At 34.3% G+C, this 14,903-nt stretch overlaps 1 pseudogene; it reads left to right on the top strand.

Annotated features, from left to right (window-relative positions):
* Positions 1–1,000: 1,000 nt before the first annotated feature.
* On the top strand, positions 1,001–3,967 carry LOC122008550 (annotated as a pseudogene).
* The last annotated feature ends 10,936 nt before the right edge of the window (positions 3,968–14,903 follow it).

Below are 14,903 nucleotides of genomic sequence, written 5' to 3'. Positions count from 1 at the left end.
CAACAAATCATAGCTATATTGTCGAGTGTTGCGATTTTTTTTTTATCTGCTGCAAAAATCTCAATGTCTGTTGCCAACGGAAGCGTCGTTCTAGTCCTCGTAATATTCTGCTCTAGTCCAATGCCAAACTGGGATGTTAAATTCTTAAATGCATGAGCTTGTTGTAGCAGTGACGCGGTGACAATGGAGAAGCCAGCTAAGACGAAGAAGAAGAAGAAAAAGGATAGAAAGCAAGACGAGAAGGGGAGCCCTGGGAAATGTAACTAATTTTTTATTATATCTCGTTCGAATACTTGGAATATAAACAAGACATCACTGGAGAGGAATCAATAGCAGGCATCCCTCGGGACCTGCAGTTGCTGCTTGCTGCCTATTGCATGCTCTCTCTTCTCCAGAACTCGCCTGACTTAAATCCTCTGCTGCAATGCAACATCTCGCTCATTAATTTCTTCTTCCATTCGAACCTTTCAAAGAGAGACAAGAAATTGAAACTGGTATTAGAAAGTGGCAGAGAAGGCTTGTCCTCTTGCATCGATCTCGTCCGTGCTACTTTTGCTCGCCATGGCGTTAGAGCACAATTTCGAAAGTGATGAACTCGAACTGAAACGAGTCGAGTCAATTAGAGAGACTCAGGAAAAGGGATCTGTATTGCAGATTCGAGGAACAGAAGAAATTACGCATGGAGATGGAGCATTAAGGAAGAAATCTAATGTATGCCCCCTGTATATATCTGCCTCTGGCAGCAATTATTTGATTGCGGAGATGGAGCGTGGAATGAGGAACGGGGATTGAGGGAGAGGAAGAAGAGATTGCGGAGGTTGATGATTCGGGGAATGGAGATTTGGGGTTTCGATTATAAAGGAAAGAATAGTAGGACGCCCCCCTCTCTCTCTCTCTCTCTCTCTTCTTTTCCCGCGCCTCCCTTCGCCTCCCTCCTGCGACAGCTGCTCGTCGCCTCCTCCGCAAGGGGTCAAGCTTGCCGCAACCCCCCCCCCCCCCCCCCCCCCCCCTAGCCTTCGCTGCACAAGTCGCCGAACCCCGTCCAGCCTCGACGAGGGCGATTGTGCTTAGCTCTCTTCTATGTTTTGTTGATAAAAATTGGATTTTTATTGTTCTAATCGTAGCAACAGAGAGCTTTGGTTGGGAACTTGAGAGTCTTCCTGTCACATTTGTGATGAAACTATTTAAATCCAAAGGATTTACCTCCATTACTTGTTTTCCTTCCAAACAAGTAAGTCCCAAGTCTCCCCTCAAATCCACTGTCAGTCCATTCCATGTCGATGCTCACATGATCAAGACTGGCTTTGATCTGCAAACCTACTACTCTAATCACCACCTCCAGTCTCTGCTTGACCAGGGGCAAGTGTTGAGAGCACGCAAGCTGTTCGACGAAATGCCTCTGAAGAACACTTTCACTGCCAACCGCATGATCTCTGGCTACGCAAAGTATGGCTACCTCGAAGAGGCTCGTCGACTCTTCAACTGCACAACAGGCCGCACTGTCGTCACGTGGACTATCCTGATCAATGCCTACTCCCAAGCTGCCCAGCCTGAAGAAGCTTTTGACCTCTTCCGGTGTATGTGGAGGTCGGGAATTAGTCCTGATCATGTGGCGACCGTGGCGTTGCTGAGTTCTTGCTGCTCACCAGATACATCGAGCTGTGTCGTTCAAGTTCACGCGCATATCATCAAGTGTGGATTAGGCAACACAATAATGGTCTACAATACCATAGTGGACTCGTACTGCAAGTGCGGCAATGCCCGATTGGGAAGAAAGCTGTTTAATGAGGCACGAGAAAGGGATTCTGTTACCTTTAATGCAATGCTAATGGGTCACTCAAAAGAAGGATCCTACTCTGAGGCATTGGAGTTGTTTGTCACCATGAGGAATTTGAGGCTGAAACCATCTCAGTTCACATTTTCTGGAGTTCTAGCCACTGCTGTTGGTTTTTCTAATCTTGGACTAGGCCAGCAAATTCATGGTCTGGTCGTTAAGACAAATTTCAGTTGGAACGTGTTCGTATGCAATTCTTTGCTGGATTTCTATTCGAAGTGCTGTTGCTTAAATGAGGCCAGGGCACTGTTTGATGAGATGGAAGAGAGGGACAATGTTTCTTACAATGTTATGGTATCCGGCTATGCTTGGGATGGACACCTCGAAGAGCTAATTAGACTCCTTAAAGAGATGCAGTACCTTGGTTTTGATAGGAGTCAATTTCCTTTTCCAAGTCTGCTAAGTGTTGCAGGAGGTCTCCCAGATCTTGCAATGGGGAGGCAGATCCATGCTCAAGTGATTCTAACAGGGTCGGCGTGCGATATTATTGTGTGCAATGCCCTTGTCGATATGTACTCAAAATGTGGTCATCTCAAGACTGCTGTGCTGATATTTAGGAATGGGATAGATAAAGACACAGTTTCATGCACTGCTATGATATCAGGCTATGTAGAGAATGGGCTATTTGAAGAAGCAGTGAGATTGTTCTGTGAGTTGAGAAGAGATGGCATGATTCCAGATAGAGCCACATTTTCAATTATCTTGAGAGCTGCATCTAGTTTGGCCTTGCTTTCGCTCGGGAAGCAACTGCATTCTAACATAATCAGGTGTGGTTACATGTCCGATGTGTTTGCTGGGAGTGCAATTCTTGACATGTATGCAAAATGTGGATGCTTTTTATTTACTCTGAAGATATTCAATGAGATGCCGAACAAGAACATAGTTTCATGGAATGCAATGCTATGTGCACACGCACAGAATGGGCAGGGTAGGAAAGCAATTGACCTATTTGAAGAAATGCTTCGACAGGATGTCAAACCAGATTCTGTCTCTTTCCTCTGTGTTCTTTCCGCTTGCAGTCACAATGGCTTCGTCAAAGAAGGCTTACAATATTTTGAATCCATGAGTAAATTGCATGGACTGAAACCAAAGAGAGAGCATTATGCTTGTGTCATAGATTTGATGGGTCGTGTTGGGCGGCTAGATGAAGTGGAAAAACTAGTCAATCAGATTCCTTTCGAGGCAGATCAGATCATATGGAACTCTATCCTAAACTCATCTAGGATACATGGGAATCATGAATTGGCTAGACATGCAGCTGATAGGCTTTTTAGTATGAATATCAAGGATGCTGCTCCTTTTGTCATCATGTCAAATGTCTATGCTCGAGCGGGCCGATGGGATGCAGCTGCCAAGGTTAAGAAGATGATGAGGGACCGAGGACTGAGGAAGGAACCAGCATATAGTTGGGTTGAGATCATGCACAAAATCTATGTTTTCTCTTCCAACGACAACATGAACCCTCAGATTAATGAGATCAAAGATCTACTTGATCAGCTAAGCGAGGAGATGGAAAAGGAAGGTTATAGACTTGATACTGGCTTCTCACTTTATTTGATGGATGAAGAGAATTGAATCCTTAAGGTGCCACCGTGAAAGGCTAGCAGTCACATTTGCTATCCAAAACAGGCACCTGGAACACCTATAGTTGCGATGAGGAACATACGAGCATGCCAGATTACCATGCTGCAACTAAGGTGACAGCCAAGATTGTCGAGAAACATATCACTATAAGGGATTCAGTAGGTTCCACCATTTCAAGGATGAATTGTGCTCGTGGAGATTTTCTGGTAGCTCCATGATGAAGAAATACAAAAGCATTGTTTTGTTCTTCTGTTTTCTGAAAGAAAGAGCCAAGACATTATTTAGGGATAAAATGACACAAGATAAACTAAAGTAAATGAAGATCAAGAATGTTCTTATGCTTATACTTAAGATGACTCGGATAATCGCATCAGAGTGGAAGTCACACTGGTATCAGAGAAAATTGTTAGATTATCAGCACACTTCAGTGTCAGTTCTGTATAGGAACAGGATCTTAGTTACTTATTTCATGACCTTTTTTTCATCTTCTCATGAAGATGCAACTTAAGTTGCCATTTTTGTGTTGTGAAGGGTAATCTTGTTTTCATATCTTTTTGGTTCATCTGAATCATCTCTTTATTTGTTGAATTGCTTTTATTATTTCAGGTATGGATTAGAGTTGGATCAAATTTCAAAAGTAGAATAAGATTTAAATGAGATAAAATAGAATAGTAGTTAGACCTGATAATATTTCAATAGAGGTAGGGAAGTATTTAAGAAATAAAATATTAAATAGTTTATAAAGTTATACAATTTGATTTTGAAAACGAAAAAATATCAATGGAGGATAAGTATCTAGTTCCCTTATATGAAAATAAAAGATACGTACAAAATTATGCAAACTATAGGGATATTAAATTGATGAGTCATTATCATGAAACTTTAAAAAAGAGTAATAGAAAAAAATTAAGGAGACTACGGTGATCGAAAATCAATTTGGATTTATTTCTAGAAGTTCGAAATTGATTTATTTCTAGAAGTTCGATACAGAAGTTATACATCAAGAACAAAAGCAATACATATACATAGTATTCGTTGACTTAGAAAAAATTTACGATAAACTTTCAAGATAAATGATATGAATAATATAATTCTATGAAAGAGAAGTGTTAGCATAGCGTATGTTGAACTAATTAAGGATATATATAAAAATATAATGATAAAAGTGAAAGACTTTAAAAAAATTAATCGAAGTATTTCTCATAAGAATAGGGTTACATGAAGGATTACCTCTAAATCTTTATCTTGTTATATTAATTATGGATAAACTCACTAAACACATACAAGATACGATATTGTGGTGCAATCAAGGAGTTGAGGTGAAATCAGGGAGTTGGGAAGCGATCATAGGATTTTGATTTTACCATGATAGTCGTTGGCATCCTAAGTATTGTTTACTTTCCTATCTCTATGTTAGTTCACATGTAGATGATCTATCCTGACATATCGATATAGACTTTTTTAATTATATCGGTATGTTTATCCAAATGCAACGACTACTTTCGAGGCAACATTGCTAGTATGACCGTTTTCTCAGAGAGGCTCTAATTACAAGATCTCAACGGTCCCCTAGTTGCCCTCCTTTATTTCGTAATGCTAATCGGGATAACTCCATTACGCTTTGTGATAGCCAATAGATCCCCTACTAGGGAATAAATCCAATACCCCTCGTGGCATACCGACCTACTTTCATGACTGGCTCTCCATGTCTCGAATATTTATAGGTCAGAGATTTGGGTTCATCTTTTGGTCTTTCCCCAAGTCCCATGAGATATAAAGTTGCAGGTTAGTATTACAATCGTGTATGCACAATAAAATCGAACTATGGAATAAACATGCCATGCAATAGAGAAAGATAAAAAAAAAAATACTTGAATTAAATTTCAATAAATTTTCAGGCTACTCCCTAATCTTAGAATCTAGAGAACTATTCTATAGAGATGGAGATACTATCAAAATACATGGAATCTAAGCAATTACAAATCAAAATAAAGGGTGAAGAGAAGAAAACTTAGTCGTGAAGGTTATCGGTGTCTTCTGAAGAGTCTCTAAGTTTCAATGGTGGATGAATCATCGTGACGACTCCTTGAAAACATTGCTAGGGTTTCCCCTTTCAGGGAAACCCCTCGTCCAGTGAAGGGGGTGGAGCCCCCAATCCTTGATGGCAAAAACAAGAGTTCCATGAGTTCTTTTATAGCTTCCCCCTCCTAAATTGTTAAGGTGCCACCAAAATAAGGTTTTCGGTCTTTAGACTCAATTTTTATAGGTTCCACTCTAAACCAAACTTATAAATCTTGAAATTATCTTCAATTTTATAGGTTGTGGGTCTCATGATTTGACCTAAGTTAAAAGTTATGTTGTTTGAAATTTGGTTTGCAGTTTGGACTACCGCGGGATAGATTTGTTGGTGCAGCGGGCCAACAAGAGGGGAGGGGTGAATTGCCTGAAATAAGAAAATATCCTCCTCGTACTTTCAACTCTTAAATTACAACAATAAAATAAAATCAAATGACATAAAAGAACTAGAGAAGAAACTCAGGGATTGACTTGGTTACAACCTGGGTGGTTATTAATCCAAGGCGGTTGAACAACTCACTAAGAATCTCCTTCTTTGAAGGCGGAGAAGCCTTTTACACATTGAAAGCTCTAAGAGCTGATAGGAAGTTAGTACAAGAGTTGATTTATTATTTTCTAGTTCCATGGGCCATTATATAGCTCCTGGAAATTCTATCTCGAGTGTTGAGGGTGCCTCCAAAGGGGTTGAGGGCGCCTCCAAGGGATAAGCAGATAAAACTTTATCCGCTTGCCAACGACCAATTTGACCAGGTCGAGGGCGCCCTCAAGGGAATTAAGGGCGTCTTCAATGTTGTTGAGGGCGGAGGCGCCTCCAACGACTGTTGAGGGCGCCTCCAGCAACTTTTCCAGCATTTCTTCATCTTCACTTTAGCTTCCGAAGTTCCGATTGCTTGGGAGATTGTGACCAACCGAAATAGGGCTCACCCGAACCCAATTTCCGGTCTTCTCCTCGAGCAGGCTTCAACCCTAGCTTTTCATCCCTCGAGCGTCGCACATGTTCTTCTCGTCCACCGATGTACTCTTCCGCAGCTCTTTCGTCCTTCAAACGCACCGAGCCTGTCGACTCCCTTCTCGTGTCGTCCTTCTCGCTAGCTGCGTCTTCCGCTGGACTTTCTACGCTCCTAAGCTCCTGCACACTTAGACACGGGGATCAATAATAAACAGGACCTAACCTAACTTGGTTGATCACATCAAAACAACTATGGGGTACAACATGTTGGATCGTAAGCGTTCGATAGAGGGGGGGTGAATATCGATAAGCAAAATCGTTCAAAAAGAGTTACGCGCAGCGGAAATAAAAGGACAATGCTAACACAAGCTGGTTTTACTTGGTTCGGAGCCTGTGTCGACTCCTACTCCAAAGCCCGCACACAAGGGTGCTTTCGATGGGCAATCACTAGCAGTTCGAAAATTGTTACAAACTAAAGTACAGGAATGCTAATGGAAATAAAGCAAATACCGACAAGAATTTAACAAAAAAGTGAAGGAGCGTGTTGTCGGATCTTTGTTGGCGTCATAGGAGCGCAGAGCAGCAAAGCAAGCAGTAGAAGACTTTCTTTCAGTTGTTGTTTTGAAGCTCCCCTCTGACCCTCCTTTTATATGAGGCTCGAGGCGCCCCGGATCCCTTCCAAGCGCCCTGGTGGGACGTGGCAGGTCCAACCAGAAAGCTCCACGTGGCGACGCGCGAGTTTGGATGAAATTTGCCTTTTGGGCGCCCGGACCCTGTTTTCCCGCAGAATCCGTCCTGCAAGACAAACGTTAGTCTGGAGGCAAATAATAAGTATGCCCTGCAAAATAGTTTGTTAGCACAGTTATATAGATAAGCAAAAAAGAGTATGACTTAGATTCCGTCTTTCCAAGACCGGAATCTAGTCACGATCTCGACTTAGATATCCGAAATGGATCTAAGCCGGATCGACGCCTAATGTTCCCTTCCCGGAAACGCGTCCTCACAGTCACTCCCCTCCAGTGACTTACCTTACTTACCTGCCAGACGTCCGGTCAGCCCTTCGACCCGTTTGGACTTCTCGCCAAGCGTCCGGTCAGCCCGTCGACCCGCTTGGACTTCTCGCCAACTATCCGGTCAGCCTGTCGACCTAGCTGGACTTCTCGCCAAGCGTCCGGTTAGCCCGTCGACCCGCTTGGACTTCGTGTCAGACATCCGGTCAGCCCGTCGACCTGTCTGGACTTCGTCTGCACACTCGGTCAGAGTGTTAGATCACAACAAACCTAACTTAACCTGATTTGTCATTCATCAAAACCTGAGTTAGACCGTTAGTGCTAACCGTACCAACAATCTCCCCCTTTTTGATGGAATGACAACCTGGTTAAGTTAGTAAAAATATGCGAGTAAGAGTTTAAACATTTTGTTCTAGTATGAGGTTTAAGTTAGTTTTTAATTTTATTTTATTTTTCTAACTTAACCACCTATCCCTCCCCCTTTGGCATTCATCAAATAAGGAAGACAAATTAACCATTCAACAATTCAGAATGCATAAAAAACTGTAGGAAATGATGTTACATTAACTTGGGGGAGTAATTTAGCATTTGTTTCTTAACTTTTGTAAAATAACTAAGTTTTGAAAAATAACCTAGTATAGTTTGAGTAAAAATAATTTTTGCAATATTAAATGGTTTTGCAAACTTAAAGAGTAAAAGCTAGTTTTCAAGTATACGTCTAATTTTTCAAACATAAGTATCCAAGTTTCAAGAAATTGAATTTTCAAAATAAGTTTCAACTTGGAATTCTTTACAAACATGAGTTTTCAAAATCACAATTTCAAAATTAAGTTTGAGAATCTACTTAAATTTATTTTTCAAGTCTAAGTTTGCAAAATCCAGATTTTCAAAATGAAGTGAAATTTAATTTTCAAATCAAACTTTAAAGCTAGATCCAATTATTCAAATTTTCAAAATAAGCTTGTAAAGTTAAAACACCTTTTTAAACATAAGTTTTATAAAGATAATTTTGCAAAAGTAAGATTTTCAAAATCAAGTTTATTAGATTTTACAAAGATAAGTCAGATTTGTTAAATAGATTTAAAGTATTTTTAAGAAAGTATTTTTCAAAAACCAATTTTAGTAAAGGAAAAATAAATATGAGACTAATTAATCCTCCCCTAAACCTGACATAATTTAAAATGAATTTTTTTTAAAAAATGTTCAGAAAAGTATTTTAAGTGAGATTTTTAATGTATAATTTTTTTAATTGAGGTAGGATTTTCTAAAGGGATTAAATAGAAATTTGCTAAAAAGAAAAAATTGAACCTCCCCTTGAATTTGTTATTCTCCTTAATTTAATATCTCCCCCTTAAGTTAATACTAAGGTTTGGTTATATTAAATTTTACAGCCTCAATACATTTTTGTACCTAAGTATTTTGGTGGATGCAGTGTTAGTAACACTTATGTTTATCAAGTATATTATTTATATAAGTATGTTTATATACTTGGTATAATTTTTTGATAAGAATAAGATTATTGAAATTAATGAGTAATCAATTATTCTTAATAATAAGTAATAAGTAATTTATTACAAACTTAATAATAGTTAATCATTATCAATAGTTTATTGATTAACTTTGATTTTACTTGACTTATCTGTTTGTATTAATTATCTTAATATCAATGGATAATAGTTATAATTTATCTTTTGTTTTGATTTACTTAAGTTTTGATAAAGTAACCTAAGTTATGTTTAGTATGACTAACGTCAAAATTAAGATTGATTGAATTAAATTAAGGTCACATCTAATTTAAAGTACAATTGACTACCGTTAATATTTGAAGTTTTTACTTTAATTATTTACTTTTTAATTATTTGTTAAAATTTCAGTTTTAAATTTCATTTTTAATTTAAGTTTTAAATTTTATTTTAAGTTAATTTAAGTTTTAAAGTTTTAATTAACTTAAGTTTCTTAGTTTTAGAATGACTTTTAGTTTTTTAATTTATAAAAAGAATTTTTAAATAATTTTTAAAAGTTTTTTTTAAATGATTTTTAAAAGAGTTTTTTTTGAAAGAATTTTTAAATATTTTAAAATATTTATTAAAAGAATTTTTAAAAGCTTTTAAAATAAATTTTTAAAAGATTTTTAAAAGAATTTTTTAAAAAAGTTTAAAATAATTTTTAAAAGAATTTTTAAAATGATTTTTAAAAGAATTTTTAAAATAGTTTTAAAAAGGATTTTTAAAATAATTTTTAAAAGGATTTTTCAAAGGATTTTTTTTAAATAATTTTTTATTGGAATTTTTAAATAATTTTTTTTTAAAGAATTTTTAAAATAGTTTTTAAAGAATTTTAAAAATAATTTTTTAAAGAATTTTTTAAATAATTTTTAAAATAGTTTTTAAAGAATTTTTAAAATAATTTTCAAAGAATTTTTAAAATAATTTTTAAATAATTTTTAAAATAGTTTTTAAAGAATTTTTAAAATAATTTTCAAAGAATTTTTAAAATAATTTTTAAATAATTTTGAAAATAGTTTTTAAAGAATTTTTAAAATAATTTTTTAAAGAATTTTTAAAGTTTTTAAAGAACTTTTAAAATAATTATTTAAAGAATTTTTAAAATAATTTTTAAAGAATTTTGAAAATAGTTTTTAAAGAATTTTTAAAATAATTTTTAAAGAATAATTTTTAAAGAATTTTTAAAATAATTTCCAAAGAATTTTTAAAATAATTTTTAAAGAATTTTTAAAATAATTTTTTAAAGAATTTTGAAAATACTTTTTAAAATAATTTTTAAAGAACTTTTAAAATAATTTTCAATGAATTTTTAAAATAATATTTTAAATTAAAATAATAATTTTGAAAGTTAAAATAATTTTTAGAATAATTTATTAAGTTAAAATAATTTTTATTTTAAAATAATTTTTAAAGTAATTCATTAAGTTAAAATAATTTTTTTTAAAAATATTTTTTAAGTTAAAATAATTTTTTAAGTTAAAATAATTTTTAAGTTAAAATAATTTTTAAAATAATTTATTAAGTTAAAATTGCTTAAGTTTAATTTTTAAAATAATAAAAAGTTTTAAGCTTAATTTTTTAAAATAATTTTTAAAATAATTTATTAAGTTAAAATTGTTTAAGTTTATTTTTTAAAATAATTTTTAAGATTAATTTTTAAAAGAATTTTTTGTTTAATAAAAATTAAGTTTAATTTTAATTTTAATTTTAATTTAATTTATTTTAATTTTAATTTAATTTATTTTATTTTATTTTATTTTTATTTAATTTAATTTAATTTAATTTTAATTTTAATTTTAATTTTAATTTAATTTAAATTTAATTTATTTTAATTTAATTTAATTTAAGTCCTTAGTCATCTCACCGATCTATGTTTTCAATCAGGGAATTCTATAATTTTATGAGATAAATTAGGTTCAATTTTAGGGTTTGTTTTTAACTTGTGTTAGATTCAGGTTTAGCTTTGGGTTCTACAAATAGGCGTTCTCTATATAAACTTCTGGGCTATGGTGAGTCACTTGGACATCATTAGAGTAACCATGCCTTCGAGGTTTTCCAAATAGTCATATCCACTGAACTTAATACAAAACATTGGTCTAACTAGTTAGGATCCGTAAGGGGTAGCTTCGGCTAGTTCCACTTAGGCAAATGCACCAGGTCGAAGTCATATCTTCCTAGACATGCATAGACTAAGCTTCCCTAACGTACTATCATCCAAAACTTCACGAGTACCGTGGGTCAAGTTAAACTTGGTCCCTTTCTAATTAGTCCTTGTTACCCTACCGGGTAGGTTGGTTTTAGTTATCCTGTCGGGTAGGTTAGTTTTGGAGGTGTCAGCTATTTTAGAGTCTCCCCCTGAATTATTAGCTTTTTATTTTAAGATTTTTATATAATTAGAGTTGGTTTTAGTTAAGTTTTAATGTTTAATTAAATTTAAGATTTTAATTTTGAATTAATTAAATTGGTCAAATTATCTTTCTTTGAAAGAGTATATTTAATATTTAAATTTTCTTTCAATTTCAATTTTATTGGGTTAATTGAATTATTTTTATTTAATAGCTTATTTTTAAAGTTTAATTTTTTATTTAGTTTTAAATTTGAATTAATTAGATTATATTTCTTTAAAGGTTTATCTTTTTAATCTTTTATTAGTTGTTAATTTTAAATTTTCCAAATTATCTTTGTTTAATATGTTATCTTTAATATTTAATTTTAAATTTGTTAAATTTATTTTTGTTTTTATCAGAGTGTTTGGGTTTATCCTTATATTTTCTTTATCTTTTAAGTTGATATAATTAGTGGAATTTATTAGATAAATTTTATCTTTCATATTTAATTTTTTGTTAATTAGATTATCTCGAGTTTGGATAAGACTTTCTAGATTAATATTGTCTAGATTAAATAATTTATTAATTTTATCTAGATCAATATTGACCTTGTATCTTTTTTGTTTGAATTTTCAAATTTGTTTAGGTTTAAATTCGAATTTTTAGATTTATTAATTATTTTCAGATTTTCTGTATTTTCTAAATTAATTATATTTGTTTTATCAGAAAATATCCTAGGGGTATTTTCTGTATTTTCTGAATTAATTATATTTGTTTTGTCAGAAAATATCCTAGGGGTATTTTTGCAAGTATTGTCATGTACACTATTTTCACATATACTTTCAGACATATCCAAATTAACATGCACATATTTTAAACTACTACTAGCAAGGGTGTTTTGGTAAATATTACTAACCTTGAGCGCAACCCCTAATTCAGCAGGCTTCTCCGTTGGATCTGACTCGAATCCGGATTCGACTTTAACTTGATCTTCTAGCTCTATTGGTGTCTCGTGAAGCTTGATCAACTAGGTCCACAGCTCATATGCATTCTTGTATTTTTCTAGTCTGCATAAAATATTGTTAGGTAAAACATTACAAATAATTTTACTTACATTTTTGTTCAGTTCCGAGTCCTGAGAAGGTTTCCTCAATATTAGCACATAATCAAAATCTAAGCTTCCTAAGAAGCATTCCATTAATCGCTTCCAGTAGTTGAAATCTTGACCGTATGGTGGTGGTTCGTGAGGGTTCCGTCCTTCTAGAAGAGTCATTATTCTTGCACAGAGAGAAACAAACAAAAAATCCCAAGACTTGTGTTGGTTGCTACTCGGAAAACCTATAGGTTCCACTGTACAAAAATTTTGTACAAAGGTCTGAACCTTTTCCTAGCTACCATGTGTTCTTTTAAATTAAATTTTGGATCGCCTGCGGAACTTAACACGTTTGATCCAAAACTTAATCTATTTGTTCTTTTAGGTTTTGACTTGGATCTCCTGCGGAACTTAACACGTTCGACCCAAGTCTCCTTAAGTTATTAATTCCATTAAATATTAATTTCCATAAAAGGTTCCCAGTACTGACGTGGCGAGGCACATGGCCTTCTTGGATATGGGAGCAACCACCACCGACTAGACAAAACCATTAATAGAAAGCTAATATTTAATTTCCTAAAATAACTTTAGGTTAACCAAAGAGAACAATCAAATCACAAGGAAAAGAAAGAAACAAAAGAACACAACTTCGAAAAAACATATTCGAAATACTAGAACGTAAGCCTCTTGTATTTGGTATTATTTCCATAAATAACTAGCATGATGCGGAAATAGAAATTACTAGCTATACCTTGTAGAAAAAACCTCTTGATCTTCTACCGTATTCCTCTTCTAACCTCGGACGTTGTGTGGGCAACGATCTTCCAAGATGAGAAACCACCAACCACCTTCTTCTCCTCCAAGAAGGGTTCTGCCACAAAAGAAAAGCTTTACCAAGGAGAAAAACCAAAATACTAACCAAGTTCCAAGAGATGCTAGCTTTCTCTCCTTCTTCTTCTTCTTCTCCGAGTAGTATCCGGCCACCACAAGAACTCCAAGGGAGAGGGAGAGGTTCGGCCACCACAAGAGGAAGAGAAGGAGATGATGGCCGGCCACACCAAGGAACAAAAGAGGGAGAGGAATAATAGATGTTGTATCTTGTGAAGGCACCCTCACCCCTTCTTTTATATTCCTTGGCCTAGGTAAATTAGGAAATTTAATTACAATAAATTTTCCTTAATTTCCTTGACATGATTTAATTGAGAAAAATAAAATAATATTTCCCCAATTAAACAATGATGGCCGGCCAAATCAATAGGAAGCAAATTGGACAAGTTTCAATCAACAATTAAAACTTTCCTTATTTGTTTCCGGAAATTTTAAAAAAAAATTTCTCTTTAAAATCTCTTCATGGTTAATAAAAGGAAATATCTATAATTTTAATTTTATTAACATGTGAATAATTTTAAAGAGAAAATAAAACATCTCTCCAATCTACAAATAAGGAAAGAGATCTAATCTCTTTCTTTAATCTTTTGTAAATCTTTTACAAGAGAGATATTTTAATTTTAATTCTCTTTTAAATTAAATCTTCCACATAATAATAAACATTAAAATTAAATTTTCTTTTTAATTAATTATGGCCGGTCCTACTAGCTTGGGTTCAAGCTAGGGCCGGCCACCTTAAACCCAAGCTTAGGCCGGCCCTAGCTTGGTTCCCAAGCTAGCTTGGCCGGCCCCCTTTAGGTAGGTATAGAAGGTGGGTATATGTGGGTATAGTACTCTATAAATAAGAGGCTACGATAGGGACCGAGAGGAGGAATTGGTTTTGGTCTCCCGATAAAATTAAGCATCCCATGTTCGCCCCGAACACACAACTTAATTTTATCAATGATAATTCATTCCACTAGAGAACTATCATTGAACTACCGCACCAATCCCAAATTACATTTTTAGGCTCCTTCTTATTATGAGTGTGTTAGTCTCCCTGTGTTTAAGATATCGAATGTCCACTAATTAAGTGAGTTACTGACAACTCATTTAATTAATATCTAAGTCCAAGAGTAGTACCACTCAACCTTATTATCATGTCGGACTAAGTCCACCTGCAGGGTTTAACATGACAATCTTTATGAGCTCCTCTTGAGGACATTATCAACCAGTATCACTAGGACACAGTTTCCTTCTATAATCAACAACACACACTATGAGTGATACCATTTCCCAATTTATCGGGTTTATTGATTCATCGAACTAAATCTCACCCATTGATAAATTAAAGAAATAAATATCAAACATATGTGCTTGTTATTATATTAGGATTAAGAGCACACACTTCCATAATAACTGAGGTCTTTGTTCCTTTATAAAGTCAGTATAAAAGGAACGACCTCAAATGGTCCTACTCAATACACTCTGAGTGTACTAGTGTAATTATATAGTCAAGATAAACTAATACCTAATTACACTACGACCTTCTAATGGTTTGTTCCTTTCCATTCTGGTCGTGAGCTACTGTTTATAATTTATAAGGTACTGATAACATCATCTTCTGTATGTGACACCACATACTATGTTATCTACAA

Source organism: Zingiber officinale, chromosome 8A, assembly GCF_018446385.1.
Source record: "Zingiber officinale cultivar Zhangliang chromosome 8A, Zo_v1.1, whole genome shotgun sequence".
NCBI lineage: Eukaryota > Viridiplantae > Streptophyta > Magnoliopsida > Zingiberales > Zingiberaceae > Zingiber > Zingiber officinale.
Note: the sequence above shows the minus strand (reverse complement) of the source record. Positions and strands in the feature narration are given on the sequence as shown.